The sequence below is a fragment of the Callospermophilus lateralis genome, unplaced genomic scaffold (genome assembly GCF_048772815.1).
Source record: "Callospermophilus lateralis isolate mCalLat2 unplaced genomic scaffold, mCalLat2.hap1 Scaffold_109, whole genome shotgun sequence".
Lineage (NCBI taxonomy): Eukaryota > Metazoa > Chordata > Mammalia > Rodentia > Sciuridae > Callospermophilus > Callospermophilus lateralis.
Window position 1 is genome coordinate 1 of NW_027511135.1, and position 16443 is coordinate 16443.

Below are 16443 nucleotides of genomic sequence, written 5' to 3' on the forward strand. Positions count from 1 at the left end.
CCTCAGTGTCCACACCAAGGTCATGATCCCAGGCTGGTCCTCAGTGTCCACACCAAGGTCTTGATCTCAGGCTGGTCCTCAGTGTCCACACTAAGGTCACAATCCAGGCTGGTCCTGAGTGTCCACACCAAGGTCATGATCCCAGGCTGGTCCTCAGTGTCCACTCCAAGGTCATGATCTCAGGCTGGTCCTCAGTGTCCACACCAAGGTCACGATCCCAGGTTGGTCCTTAGTGTCCACACCAAGGTCATGATCCCAGGCTGGTACTCAGTGTCCATGCCAAGGTCATGATCCCAGGCTGGTCCTCAGTGTCCACACCAATGTCATGATCCCAGGCTGGTACTCAGTGTCCACATCAAGGTCATGATCTCAGGCTGGTCCTCAGTGTCCACACCAAGGTCATGATCCCAGTGGTCCTCTGTGTCCACACAAAGGTCATGATCCCAGGCTGGTCCTCAAGTCATGACCTTGGCGTGGACACTGAGGACCAGCCTGGGATCATGACCGTGGTGAATTTGCTTAGATTATCTATTAGGTGTGTTAGTCTCACACCTTCATAGAGTGTGGACATCACAAGTTGGAATACTGTAAGTCAGGGACCTACGGTGCATACTTAATGAGCATGTTGGGAGCCAGATCCTCACACTGCCCACAACCCCGAGGTACATTCTCTATTCCCTCTCCATACAGCACCATGAGGTGGATTCTTCTGGACTGATGAGTGTTTGGGTGGCACTTTGTTTGCATTACTCCTGTGGCATTCATTTGTCTTTTCTGTAACCATATCCAAACAAATCTTTTTTTTTTTAACTGGTTTTATTCTTTAAATACATGACAGGGGAATGCATTACAATTTTATTACATACATAGAACAATTTTTCATATCTCTGGTTGTATATAAAGTAGGTTGACACCAATTTGTGTCTTCATAATGTACTTTGGATAATGATGTCCATCACATTCCACCATCCTTGCTAACCCCCTGCCTCCTCCCTTCCCTTCCCACTCATCTGCCCTATCTAGAGTTCATCTATTCCTCCCATGCTCCCCCTCCCTAACCCACTATGAGTTAGCTTCCTTATATCAGGGTAAACATTCAGCATTTGATAGATATAGCACTAATCTCTAGGGTATATAAAGAAATCAAAAAGCTAAACACCAAAAACACAAATAACCCAATCAATAAATGGACCAAGAACTTGAACAGATATTTCTCAGAAGAGGATATTCAATCAATTAACAAATATATGAAAAAATGTTCATCATTGCTAGCAATTAGAGAAATGCAAATCAAAACTATTCTAATATTTCATCTCACTCCATTCAGAATGGCAGCTATTATGCATACAAACAACAATAAGTGTTGGCGAGGGTGTGGGGGAAAAGGTACACTCATACATTGCTGGTGGGACTGCAAATTGGTGCAGCCAATATGGAAAGCAGTATGGAGATTCATTGGAAAACTGGGAGTGGAGCCACCATTTGACCCAACTATCCCACTCCTCAGTCTATACCCAAAGGATTTAAAAACAGCACACTACAGGGACACAGTCACATCAATGTTTATAGCAGCACAATTCACAATAGCTAAACTGTGGAGCCAACCTAGATGCCCTTCAGTGGATGAATGGATTAAAAAATGTGGCATATCTACACAATGGAATATTACTCAGCAATAAAAGAGAATAAAACGATGGCATTTGCAGGTAAATGGATGGCGTTGGAGAAGATAATGCTAAGTGAAGTTAGCCAATTCCAAACAAATCTTAAAACCATTTCCAACTGCCCCGCCTGTGCCCTAATTTGTGATTCTTCTTGAAACAAATGTGCAGACTGAAAACTAAACTCAAAGAACTTGCAGGGGTTTTCTTGAAGGATCCACCCTGCCTTTCCATGCCCTTGGTTTTGAGGACTTATTATTTCCCATCTGGACCATGACCAGAGCTAGGAGCTGATCTCCCAGGCTTGAGACCTTCTTCTAACTAATCTTTTTTCCACTGTCATTTTCTTCATCATATCATGTCTCTGCTTAAAATCCTGCAGGGTGACATTGAACCCCCAAAGTGAAGCAGAGAGAATATGTGATGTTTGGCCCTTCTCGTTCCATGAGGCCTCCAGGAGTCATAGGGGGAGGAAAGCTATATGTGTGTTCAACAGTGTTCAAATGACAAATGATATGAATAAATTAATAATAACTTTGTTCAAAAAAATATGTATCCAAACTTTTATGTTCATGTCCTAAAGGTTGATAAATCACTTCCTCCCAGGCACTATTAAATTAGAAAACAGCCCAGAGTTGGGGATGTGACAATTTTTTTTTCTCCTCCAAAGTAGCAAAGGATTTAGTCAAATGAATCCAGTTGAATCAGTTTTCCTCCTTTCTGGTTATAGTCTGCATTTACCACTTTCCTGGAGTGTCTGACAGCTATATTTATTTAATCTTTACAGCATCCCTGTCTGTGGATCCAAATTAACGGGGATTCAGCCGGACAGCTGCCTGGGCTATCAGTTCATAAAGCACATTACAACATCCCTGGAATAAAGAATAAATACGGTCCTGGTTAACTCGGCTTCCACGGGAGACTACTCACATAATTGGCAGAAGGAAGCAACATGTTCAAGTGGAAATTAGGAAGACACTTCTCTCAGTGCTGAACTTGCTCCGCTGAGTTCTTCTGCAAAGAATAATTGCAAATTGCACGTTGCAATTACAAAGTGCCATGGAAGTCTTAAGACAGGCTCGATGACAATCAGTTGATGTGCTTATAGCTAAGTCTCAGCCAAACGCTTTTCTGTTTTTCAATCTAAAGATGAGTAATTTAGTTTACTACCTAAATACCAGCCCTTGGAATATACCTCCAACCTATGTTCTGCTTTCATACAAACGTAAAACAGAAGTGAGAACACGAAGAGAGGAAGGTAGCTGGGCATGGTGGCACGCTCCTGTCAACCCAGTGACTCTGGAGGCTGAGGCAGGAGGATCTCAAGTTCAAGGTTGGTCTCTGCAACTTAGTGAGGCCCTGTCTCAAAATAGAGACTAATAAAGGGCTGGGGAACCCCTGAGTTTAATTCCAAGTACAAAACAAATAAACAAACAAAAAGGTAGGAAGTTATTTATTCACCTGAGAGCCAGATACTGTGAACATGGGTTAAATTTTGAACACAAGTCAAACATTTACCCTACATAAGTTAGTTTTTGTTTCATGCTACGGGTGATTTGGAAAAAAAAAAAGAAAGAAAGAAAAAGTGAAAAAACAAAGAATTCCAAATATATGAAAAATTTAACAAGAAATATATACTGTCAAATAGAAAGCCAGTTTTTGTTGTTGTTGTTGTTGTTGTTTGTTTGTTTGTTTGGTTCTACTGAATAAGTGTTAAACAAGCACCTGAAGAATATCAGGTTGAAGGGGTGACTCCAGATGGTTAGGCTGTCTGCGATGCCCCTGTATCACTTTCAGCCTGATGTCTGATGAAGGTACTGGTACATCCACTCCCCCTCTCCCAACAAAACAGAATTAGAAAAGATAAAAATCTCCAAGAAATTGCTTCCAAGGAATAATTTTTTTAGAATACTAAGAGACAGTATTTCCATCCTGGATCCTTGGACTTTAGCAATTTTCCATAGCCTAGAATCATTGAAAACTGGCCCTTTTTTCCTTCTTTGTTTTGTTTTATGATATGAATTGACTGATGGCATGAAACAGAGATGGGTGATTAAAAGACCACCCAGTTGAATCAGGATCCTAAGAGTTTGCAATGAACTGAAACAGTAGAAGTTAACAAGATTAAATATAGTACAAATGGGTTCAAGTCTTACACATGGGCTTAAGGAGAAAAGAAAGAAAAAAAATTCAGAAAAAAAGGAAGTACAACTAACTAATATACATGAAACAAAGTTTTCATGTAATATGACAAACTAAAGGGAGATAATGCAAAACAAGGGTATTAATATTGTTTGGGGTTGTTATACATTTCATTAAAAATCTGACGAGGGAGGTCTATGGATGCTTTTTCCTTAAAATCAGCATACAAACCAAATTTGGGGTTCAATTTCATGGAGTCTAGGGGTCCGTGAAGCTCGTTTATAGATCCTGAAGCTAACTGCAGAGCTCAAATTAACACACCACATCAACAGGATGATCTCAAAATTCATGCAAATATGGACTCCATAATTACTCCCGAGATGATCCTGGACACGCTATTTAACATCATTAGCCTTAGACTCCTCACTTGCAACTGTTTTAGTCAGCTTTTTCATCGTTGTGACCAAAAGAGCTGACAAGAACAACTTAAAAGAGGAAAAATTTATTTTGGCTCATGGTTGCGGAGATTCAATTCAGTTCATGGTTGGCTGAGGCCATAGCTCTGGACCCAAGATGAGGCTGAGCATCATGGTGGAAGGGTGTGGTGGACGGAAGCAGCTCAGGACATGGCAACTAGGAAGGGAAGGGAGAGAGAGAGAGAGAGAGAGAGAGAGAGAGAGAGAGAGAGAGAGAGAGAAACGCTTCACTCACCAGGAGTAAAATATAAACCCCAAAGTCATGTCCCCAGTGACCCACCTCCTGCAGCCACACCCCAGTTACCACCTAGTTAATCCATTTTAGTGGATTAATCCATTAGTTCTCACAATCCAACCATTTTGATCCCTGAAATTTCCTGCCTTCACACCTGAGCTTTAGGGGGACACTTCATCATAGGCTTAGATTTTATTAGAGTTTTACCTCTCACTTGGGAAGTATTCACTCAGTGTAGATAACCACGGAGAACATGGAAATATGAAAAAAGGGAACCAAGGTATTGTTTGAAACTCTAACAGGAGTTATAAGGAGCCAGAAGTTTGTTCAAGTTTAAATAAAATACCCCCAAGAGAATGGAATTTCCCTTGGGACCTTAAGGCTCTCTTTGCTAGAGATGGTCAACCAAAAACTAACTGAAAGACTGGAACAGCACAGACAGAAGAGACAGAGGGCGGGTGCAGTCTATAGGCCCCACCCAGCCTGTGCCCACCTGGCAGGTGGTCACATCCCCCTGGGTGGGTAGATGTGTAAAGAGCAAGACGTGAACACACCGACCAGTGAGCCAGACCTCTGTCTCCACATTCAGATCTAAGCACAGATATTGGTAAATTGTCAACCTTCTTATTAGATAGGCGAGATCTTTTTTACTACCATCTGCAGGTTGAATGCAAATAACGACCCCTCAGCGTGCCACATTTTGTGGCTGAGAGCAATAGGAATGATGAGAGAAAGAGAGGATTCCTCAGTCGTCATCTTTTGCTCAGGAAGTTTGACTCCTTTTAGATCCACACTCCTCTTACATAACATCACAAAGAAATTTGCATGGGGGAAAAATAAAGTCATTTTCCATAAAAAGCAAGAAACGGGAACTCAAGAATTCAGTTTTCCCCCAAGGTCACTTTCTGCACCCACGTTTTCAGATTTGGTAATCCTTCTAAAGCCAATGAGAATTCTAGGATCAGAAAGTAGGGGTACAGCGGGGGGGACTCTCTGAACAGAAAGGATGCTCTGAATATATTTCCATCTCGGGCACTGTACTGGAAGGATGCTGGCAAATCTGTCACAGCATCATGATCACATTCTTCAAGTGACAAAACTGTTCTAACTAGCTCTTGGGAAGCAGCACAGCACTGTCTATTCTTTGGGGGCCGTCTTGGGGGTGGGGAGGGAAGGGGGACATTAGGAAGTTGAGGTGGGTCCAGGAAAGAGACAGATGCTCCTGGCTTATCGACTGTCTCTGTCAAAAAAAAAAAAAAAAAAAAAAACAGAGAGCAAGGAGATCGAGCTATTGGATGGAAGACGTCTCCGCCTGTGCTTTTCAAAGATGTGTGAATATTTCTCCCTAGGATTAAGAACCTGATAGTGCTTGCTAATCAAATAACGTCTGGGTCCTGTTTGGAAAGCAGCAATTAGCCGATTTTGGGCGATAGCCAATCTCCCCAAATCCTGTGTCCTACTTGAATGGAATACAAACTTCCAACGAGCAGACCCCATTCCCATCCTCAACTAAGCTGCCTCAAAGCATCTAAATGAGGCAGTCATGTGAATCTCCTGCACCCCACTCCGATTCTCAAAATATTACATTTTTAATGACAGTTGGGGATTGTGTCTCGTGTCTTCGAGTGCATTGACAGAAGCCACTGTTCATGCACTGTCATTGGAATTCAGCAAGAAATACAAAGTTTTTTGTTTTTTTTTAAATACTTCTCATCTGTGCAGTCATGCTTCAGAGCTAACCGCCTGTCTTCATGATGAAAAAAATAAAGCGGAAATCCCTGTTCCCCACTCTTCTTCCTTCTACCAACAATCTGTTTCTTATTCTGCTTTGCCTTGCTAGCACAAATGGTGTTTTTTTTTTTTAACCCCTACGAGGGGACTCATAACTGTCATTTTTAATTTTAAAAACTGTATAGGCAAATGCTTTTTCTTGTGCACTTATGAGAAACACGGAGTGCCCGGATGAGCCTGTTCCCTTCAGATAATCTAATGCAAGAACAGTCTCTCCTCTATATTGAGTAAATCAACCACCAGGCTGGAGACCACAAAGAAACAGAGAAAATGGGGGTTGGGGCGAAGGGAGGCAGATCAATGGTCCCCACAGAATTCACTGGGCTGAAAGGTCTCCTGCTTGCTCTCCCAGCCGTGGGAGTAGGACTTTCACTTACAGAGTGAAATACACACACGGCAGCTATGTGGCTAGTCGTGTTTCATGCATTTACTTTACTTAATTGGCAGCAGGCTAAGCTGCTAAATCATGCGTTTCCTCTTCTCGACATGGGAAGAGGCATTTCTTCTCATATGAACAGGTGTCATTCCAGGTGTGTGGGGTTTTTTGTTGTTGTTGTTATTTGTTTGTTTGTTTGTTCTTGGTGCTGGGCTTTGGCATGGTTTTGTTAACCAACAGGTCTTAGAAGTCTAAGTCCAACCAATCGCTGAGGCTTGAACTGCTGCTCCCAAGGTATTTCATCCCACGTTTTCAGGATTGCTCCTCTCGGTGCAGGCTCATTACCTTCCCAAACAGTTTACTTCATCTTTGGATCATTCTGAGGGTAACAGGATCCCAGAAGCTGTCCCCTCATTTCTCTGTCCATGTGACATACAAAATCAACTTGGACAGACCCACCATCTTTTGGGGGTGGGTACCAGGGATTGAGCTCAGGGGCACTCGACCACTGAGCCCCATCCCCAACCCTATTTTGTATTTTATTGAGAGACAGTGTCTCACTGAGTTGCTGAGCGCCTTGCCATTGCTGAGGCTGGCTTTGAACTCGCGTTCCTCCTGCCTCAGCCTCCTGAGCCGCTGTGATGACAGGCATGTGCCACCATGTGTGGCTCAGCCCCACCCTTTTTAAAGGTAGATTTGCCCTCAGTGGTTCCACTCAGTTGTAAATCTGCCAAGTGAGGCTGAGCTGGGACTGTCTTGTTTATGACTGTGCAGGCTGCAAAACCCACTTTATGCTGCATTAGTCACTGGTGGATAAGGACAAAAATAAGCATAAGGAGATTGGGCCCTGGTGAGAAGAAAGCGCCCTACATTCTGTGCCTTTGAAGTGGTAAAGCTGTGAAGACATTTCACACACACACACACACACACACACACACACACAATTTTTTGACTCCAGTCATAGGAAGAACTTTCTGTCCCTCTCCAACTTCCACATATCCGTCCATTATCAGTTGCCCCTGAGTCCTCCCTTTCCTGAGCTTAAGTCTCTTTCTCTCCTCCCGTCATCCCCCAAGACAGGCTTCACTGGCCTGTCACGCTGGCCTAGTTCTCGGGAGCTCTCCTGCTGGTTGGCATCTCAGCTTTAAGTTCTCTTGCACAAATCCTACTTCAGGAGCCCAGCTCCAGGGTAAGAACTGCCCTTACCCTCTCTGTGACAGTGAGGTCATTTCCCTTCCTCCTGTCCTGACCCTGCTACGTCCAACTAACCCAGGAATGCGCACCATGGAGAGTAGCCGTCATTCAAATGAGAACTCTTAGTTTACCATCAAGACCACAGAACTTTTTTGAGGCACAGGGAGCATTTCATCCTCCTTCCTTCACCCTGCATTTAATAGATGGTTGTGGAAGCCTCTACCGGATTATTCCTGATCCGAGGCTGTCTACACCTCTGGTTTTATACCTTCACAGTGTCCCCATTCTGCCCTTCAGTGTGTTCCCAAACTCTCATGAGGAAGGTCTCAATTAAAAAGAGTGAAACAGCAGCAGCTCCGTTCAATTAAGGACAAGGACGCCTTCTTAATTCAAAAGTGACAGGGCTGGTTCGACACAGGGATTCTTTCTGTGTCTGCAGACCTCAAGTGCAACCATACAGCAAGAGCCATCCGTCCAACTCCTCTTAACAAAATGTTCAAATTCTTGAAAGGGCCACTCAGAATAACATGGTAAAGGCCAACAGAGCAGACTTGTAAGATATTTTGTTACAACATTGGAAATCTTGAATACATCTGTGTCAAATGAGGAATCCTAATTGCATATTTTATGTGCTTTAGGGACAATATTCCTTGTGGATTCCTTCCACCAATGCAGAGTTACTGAGCACTTACTAGGTACTAGATGCGTGTTAGAACTTGGGGCCACCATAACAAAAAAGTTAGGAGTCTTGTCTTCAATAAGTACCCAATCTGGGGATGGTGGTAACAATCAAAAAGGACAGTCGAGGAAAACGTTGATAACCATGAAAGCACAGAGGACCAAGAGCTAACTTTGCTCAGAGTTTGGGTGTGGAAGTAGGGGTCAGGGGTAGATGTCATTGTGAAGGTCAAGTGAAAGCCTGGTGAGGAGGAGGGGGCCATGATGTTCAACTGAAGGATACTAAAGATAAAAAAAAAAATGGTTTGCCAGGAGCGATTGAAGGTCACCCACTGGGACACAATGTTGGAGGATGAGACAAGAGGAGAGCACAGAGGACACTTGACCTTTATGCACCAGTGCATAGGATTTACACCTCTCCTATGATGCCATGAGCAAAGAAGGGCCTGGTGACCCACAGGGCCAGCTGTACTTGTTAGCAAGATCATGCCAGAGGAGCAAAGGAAATGTAGCAGAAAGGGTCACACTAGAGCAGGAAGATGGTGTGTGGGAGGCCACTGCAGAATCCCAGAGGGAAATAAGGGTGTATTTGTGGTATTTGTAATAGTGACCTTGAAGTTGGAAAGACTGGGATGAAGTCCCAAGATGTCAAAGAGGTCAAGTCTATCTAATTCTAACCATCTGCTGCATGTCATGGCTGCTGAAGAAGTCCAGAAGGAAACCCGGGCAGCTCACAGAGAATTACCCTGGCCCTGCAGTTAGTGACCAGGTGAGCAAAGGGACTTGTGTTCCCGAGAAAGAGCCCAGGAGGAGAAGCGTGTTTGGATGTGCTGAGACACAGGCAGGGGGACATTACAGCCAGGAATTCAGGAAGACAATTGGAGCTCAGTTGAGAAATGTGGGTAGTCAGATGACAAGACAGACCACCCATAGGGAGTCAGGAAATCAAATTTCTAATGCCAGCTGATCCTACCCCCAAGGACAGTTCCCTAACAGACAACAGGCAACCACAGAAGGTGCTTCTCCTTGGGCCAATAGACATTTGTGCTAGTAAGGACTTAGAAATCACTTGAGTTGATTGGTCCCTTTTCTGAATCCCATATTTAGATGTCATTCCACCAATCACCTATAGGGACAGATCAAGCCCATAAAAACCCTTAGACAACAGACACCCCTTAGCAAGGGGACCCCTCCCCTATGAGAGCCCCGTTTGCTATTTCTCTAACAAATCCTGTTACTTTGCTTTCACCCTGGCCTCTGGGGATTTCATTTTTCAAATTTGCAAGACAAAGAAGCTACCCTCCCCACACCTCCTCTGGTTCCAGTAGGATTAGGAGCCCTCAGCATCCTGGTACCTGAATTCACAGGTACAACATAACAGAGAATAGAATCCGGAGGGTTTCCAATATTAATTTAGGATGTCTCCACAGCTCCCTCCATGATATCAAAATAATCTATTTTAGTCAAGTAATGAAAAACAAGAAAGCAAACAAGAAGTTATATACTAGGGGTGATTATAAAGGACGAGGCTGAAAAATAAGCCGAGTTAAGATGTTAACATGATTTGAACAGAGACGCACTTTGCTCTTCAGAGGCTGGGGAAGTTTATTTAGTTAAAAAAAGAAAAAGAGGTTCTCACCCAACTCTTCCATTTTCCGTGAAACATGCACTTCTCACAGTTTGTAGTTTGTTTTGAAACTTTTGTTTTGTTTTGTTTTTTTTTTTTTTAGACCTGGGTAAAATTTTGACTGTGCTGAACAGAAAATCAGAGGCAATTCACAGGTCAGGCAGGGGGCAGCACAGGACATGGCTAAAACCCTAGAAGGTGTTCCAGGTACAGGCCCGGCCTTCTGTGCCCCAGGCAAATGAGGGGCCACTAGTACATGTTCTCCAATTTAAAACAAATTAAAAATCCAGATTTATATATTTTTTTGGGGGGGAAGGGTGACAAAGTAAAAAGGTTAGGATGTCCAGTATAGACCAATATTTCAAATTAACATCTATGCTAAACATTGGTCTTCAATTTTTAGTTTAGGCTCTTACTGAGCCACTTCTTAAAAATTGGTGTTTATTCTCTCCAGACTCTGGGGGTTACATTTCAAATATCGCTCAGGTAATGACATACTGCAGGTACAAATGCAATGGAAAATATTTCATCTACCCTCTCTGGGTGACCTGTGGGGCATGCCATACACGTGACCCCCTACCTCGTTCACCACCAGACCCCAAGGTGATTTCATGCACTGTGACCACCAGGACAGGCACATATTTAGAGTGACTTCTAGAGACAGGTATCTGCTGAGAGTTTGTCACTATGATTAATGAAAGTAAAGCCAAGTGTGGGGAGCCACCTTCTTGCCAACCTTCCACCCTGGAGTGACTTATTTATTTGATTTTTTTGAGAAAATATCTTATCACAATTAAATTCCAATTTCACAGCTTACTAATTTCTTTTCACCATATACATGACAGCATTCATAATGCCTCAGCAGGGGAGAGGAGATGACATCCTGTTTACTGTGTGGCTGCACATTCAATCCCCACAAGGAAAGCAGTAAGGACACGGATATCCATGGCTTGCAGGGAACTGAAATTGGCTTGGTAGAGATTAAACATGTAACTTTTAATGGATTTTCCTTAAGGAATGTTTTTTTTTCTTTTTGTACTAATGTGGAAATGATTCAAGTGGTTCCCGCCATTTCTCGTTTGAATCATCTCCTATCTGTATTTGAGGGTCATCTGTGAGAAGGCTGGATATTATGAGGGAGCTGTCAGAGAATGATTTTACTATCTCTCCATGTGTCACAAATTTCTTCTTTACCTACATTAAAAAAAAAAAAACTGTCTCTTTCCGCTAATTTTTTATTGGTTCTTTTTAGTTATACATGACAGTAGAATCCATTTTGACATAATTATACAAGCATGGCATTATTCTAATTCTGACACCAGTATCTTTACTTCCCTTTCCCCACCCCCTACTCCCTTCCCTCTATTGATCTTTCTGCCATTTACCATAGTTATTTTTAAAAATTAATTTCTAGTGGATGTACACTATGGTGAGATTCACTGTGTGTATTCATATGTGTACATATGCCCTCCTTCTTTTGAAATGCACAGTACTCTTTGGCTTTGCATTAGATGTGACCAAATTACAACTTTCATTACATCTTTCTCCTTCTTTCTCTCTCTCTCTCTCTCTCTCTTTTTATACCAGGTATTAAACCCAAGTGTGCTCAACAACTGAGCCATACCTCCAGCCCTTTCCATTTTCTTTCTAATTTTAAGATAGGGTCTCCCTAATTTGCTGAGGCTGGCTTTGAGCTTGCAATCCTCCTATCTCTGTCTCCTGAGCCATGGGGATTACAGGCATGTGCCACCATGCCTGGCTAACATCTCTTCTTTCTTGACAACTTCTTTCTTTAGTCCTGCTAATTGGATTATGTGACCTTTATGATTTACAGTAGTCTAGAAATGTAAAACCAAACAAAGCATGCCAGAAGGCACTTCTTAGTCATTTCAGTGTTAAAATCATTGTAGGTATAAGAGTTCTGAACAGAAGGCCCCTATGACATAACAAACAGATCACTCTCTTGGAATACCTTGATAATACTGGATCCATCTGGCTTGATCTCTGACTATTTCTTGTTTCTAATATCAAAAGGAGCATGCACAGATAGACTAGCTCCTTGATAATACCTATGAGTGTCTGCTATGGCTCTGAGCTAAAATTCCTCCTCCCTTACCGCACTGTGCCTCGCCTCATCCACCCACACCACTCCTCTCATTCACTCCATCACTGCCACTGTTCTTGAATGGGGATAGTTATAATATTAACCCTATAGTGCTGCAAAAGGATTAAGTCCTAGGACATGTACAGAACTGAGAATGGTGCTTGACATATGGTAAGTGCTTAAGAACTATTAGCTATAATCATCTTTCCAGATCTAGTATAAACATTTTGTAATGTATACTGCCTAGCTTAATAGATAAATGCATTTAACTATATCAATAATTCGGAATTCTTTAACATAGTCAACAAATTGATAAATGACTAGTCTGAAAAATTAGTATGTGCTTTTGCCATGACATGAAATTGAACGTTTGATTATAATATAATCATTATTTTGCCTCTAAGAAAAATTGTTGTTAGCTTAACAATGACATAAATTATAATATCAAGTTAAAGAGTTAATTCAAAGATGCAATATTTTATGTGCCATTATAAATGAAAAATCATTACCAATTAAACTGTAACAATATTTTTTGTTACTTAGAATTTTTATTTTATGTTTATTGAAATAATTTTCTTAAACTTATTTGTTCTTGGATTTTTATCGTACATCACAATATAAAGAGCAATGGACAAGTTCATGCAGTCCCAAGCAATGATAATTGCATCACAATTGCTGCCTGTCTAAGAGTGATTGAAAACATCATTTATTGGATGGTACATTTTGATTTTAGAGATGATAAAAGGCACATGTTAGAATTAATGATATCACATATATTTATATGGTTACATATGATAGGAAGACCCTTAGAATATAAAGATTACTGATTTCTACACTTTCTCAGAAGTTGGAGTAGTCTGTGATGGGTGATGGTTTTAACTTTGCTGAGATACATATTGCACATATTTTCTGACAGGTGCACAGGACATGGTTCTGCAGTCAGTGAATGAATGTGGTGGGTCAAGCGCTCAATTCACATAGCTATGAGTACACCCATGCAGAAACTCACACTTTCCTTGTCATTGTATTCCTAAATATAACAGGCAAAGATTTCCTGCAGCCCTCTTAAATGACAAAAGTCTATTGTGGGGTAGTTATACACAAGCAAAACTACTCACCCGGCGAGGTCAGGCAGGAGGCTGGAATCTGCAAGGTCGGCAGCGGCAGCAGCAGCTTCGTTCCACCTCGAGGTAGGCAGCGGGTCTGGGCTCCTGTGGGCGGTGGAAGCGGCTGCTTCCTTCTTGCCAGGAGATAAGGCAATGGGGGGCGCGGGGGTCGGCGCCGGCAAAGTCCGCCTGGTTGGTTCTGGCCGCCGCCGCCACCTTCCTCCTCCTCAGGTGGTCACCTCGTTCCTGCCGCCGCCTGGTTGGTTCCTGCCGCCGCCTCGTTCCTCCTCCTCCTTAGGTGGCCGCCGCCTGGTTCTGGTTCCTGCCGCCGCCTCGTTCCTCCTCCTTCTCAGGTAGGCGCCGCCTGGTTCCGGCCGCCGCCTGGTTCCTCCTCCTCAAGTGGCCGCCTCCGCCTCGTTCGTCCTCCTCCGGTGGCTGCGGCCGCCACCTCGTTCCTCCTCCTCCGGTGGCCGCCTTCCTGGTTCCTGCCGCCGCTTCGTTCCTCCTCCTCCTCAGGTGGCCGCCGCCTGGTTCCGGCCGCTGCCTCCTTCCGGCCGCCGCCTCGCTCCTCCTCCTCCGGCGGCCGCCGCCTTCCTGCCGCCGCCGCCGCCTTCCTCCTTCTCAGGCGGCCACCTGCCTCGTTCCGGCCGCCTTCCTCGTTCCAGCCGCCGCCTCCTTCCGGCCGCCGCCTTGTTCCTTCTCCTCAGGTGGCCGCCTCGTTCCGGCCTCCGCCTGGTTCGTTCCTGCCTCCGCCTCGTTCCTCTTTCTCAGGTAGCGGTACTGAGGTCGGCTTTGGGGGAAGCTAGGGCTGTGGTAGCGGTGGTGGCTGCTTTGTTCCCGCCAGGAAGTAGGGCAGCAGGGATGGTTCCGCGTGGGCTTCAGCCGGGGCGGTGCCGGCTCTGCTTCATTCCCGCTGCGAGGTAAGGCGGCGGGGCTGGGGTCCGCGTGGGGGGCAGTAGGGGCGGCAGCAGCTTCCTTCAGGCAGCAAGGTAGGGCGGTGGAGCTGGGGTCTTGGGGTGTGGGCAGTTAGGGCGGCGGCGGCAGCGGCAGCTACGTTCCAGTCAGTCATCCCCGCCACCGGTGTCCACGAGTTGCGGGGCCTTTTGGCTGCTCCTATTATTTGGCGGCTGGGGCGGCCCTCTGTCCGTGGGCAGCCTTCCCCACAAAGGGCCTCGGAGCTGCGTGGACACCGGCAGCAGCAGCGACAGCAGCAGCAGCTCTCCTATGAGAGCACAGTCATTTGTTGTAGTTCTTGGGGCTTTGTTGTTTTTCCTTGGGCTTTTACCCTTCTTTTCGTTAATTTTGGATAAAATGTCCCCCGTGATGTAAAGATTGAGCAAGGAACCTTGGTGACATGGGGAGCTTTGCAGAAAGTGCAGTTTGGATTCTGCTTTTCCCATGGTGGCAGCTGGATGAATCTTCACTGCTGGCCCTGGAAAAAGCTAGGGAGGCTTGTTAGTTGAGTTTTAAATTTCCCAGTATTGTGTTTAAAGGTTTTAGTGCATAGGTTTTACGTTCACCTTAAATAAGCATATGAGCAGTTAACAGGGAATGTTTTCCTCTGGGAAAGGGAATTTGGTAGCTCTGACCCATGTCAGTCTGTGAATATTTAGACCTGTAGTGACTTTTTAACATTTTTCATAAGAATCTGTTATTTACAGTGTGTCATATGTTGTTAATACTCCTTGCCTTAAGTTCCCCGGCAAATCTTTTTCATGCCTTCTGAGAAAGTAGACAATTGATAGATTATCCAAGGAATGGAAAAAAAATGTGAGTGGGTGATTTCGGACAATCCCTGAGAGCTGGCATTGTAAAACTCATCCTATCCCCAGTAACATTTTCATAAATTCGAGCACTTTTGAAGCCTTTTTATAAAGATACAATTTGGGAATAATATTAACATGAGGAAAAGCTGTTGATTGATTTCTTAGATTAACATTTCTTCCCTTTTCTCTTTAAAAAAGTTTTCCAAGTGATAACTTCATGAAGATGGCCAGTGATAAGCAAATGTCCGATGATGATGACAGCCCTAGTACCAGCAGTGGTAGTTCAGATTTGGACCAGCAAGACCCTGCTGTTCCAGAGCCTGAAGATCATGAAGAAAGAACCTTCTGCCATCCATCGGAAGAAGAGCACCACACTCTCTAGCAAAACCACTGCTAAGTTATCCACTAGTGCTAAAAGGTAACATTGTCAGGTTGTCTTCCAAGCAATTGGATGCTTTTATTTTTACATCAAGAACAATACTCCAGAAATACTTCATGACCAATTTTATTTGTACTTGAATGAATTGTCATCCTTTAGGGAGCATGAAAACGTCCTCACTAAAATTATGCTTCTAAGCAAACTTATTCTGTACTTTGGTAATTTCAGTAAGAGTCCTAGAGACTGAATTCTCATCCTGACAGTTTAAGGAGTTGGCAAGGAAAATGTGTGAAACTGAATTAGATGGTACACTGGGGATGTTTCCTTTTGTGAGTTATACTCTTGAGTGAAATTAGCACGTGTCCACCTGGGTGTCAGTCCAGGCATCTGTGGTGGCAGGTTCATAAAAGGAAATGTGTCACTTTTCATGAAAGGAAATGATCAAAAAAGTTTATATTTGCTAAAAAATGTTGAATGTCAGGCCTTGGCATTTTTTGAAAGCAGATTTTAAATTTGCTTAGTTTTACAAACAAGTCTTTAAATCCTGCATAATAAGTATAATTTTTTTGTAGTTATAGTTATTCCTCCTTGTTCTTGTGAGAACAAATAAAACTGAAAAGTAGCCATTAACAATCTCAGGTGTCACTTTGCTGTTAAAACTTTGCACATCTTTAAAACTCGTGGATGTTCTTTACATAGTAGTGAAAATCAACAGCAGGAAAAAACATTTTGTTGGTTGTAAGTGAAAGATTATTTGTTTCCTGCTGACTTTTATTTTCTATGATGGCAAAAAAATCCATCAATGGGACTCCATCAGTGATAGTGGTTGTATTGAGTAGAACTCTTGTATCAAACATAAAATACACCTATAGCATTACTTAATGTTGATGTTTTGTTGTTTTTCATTG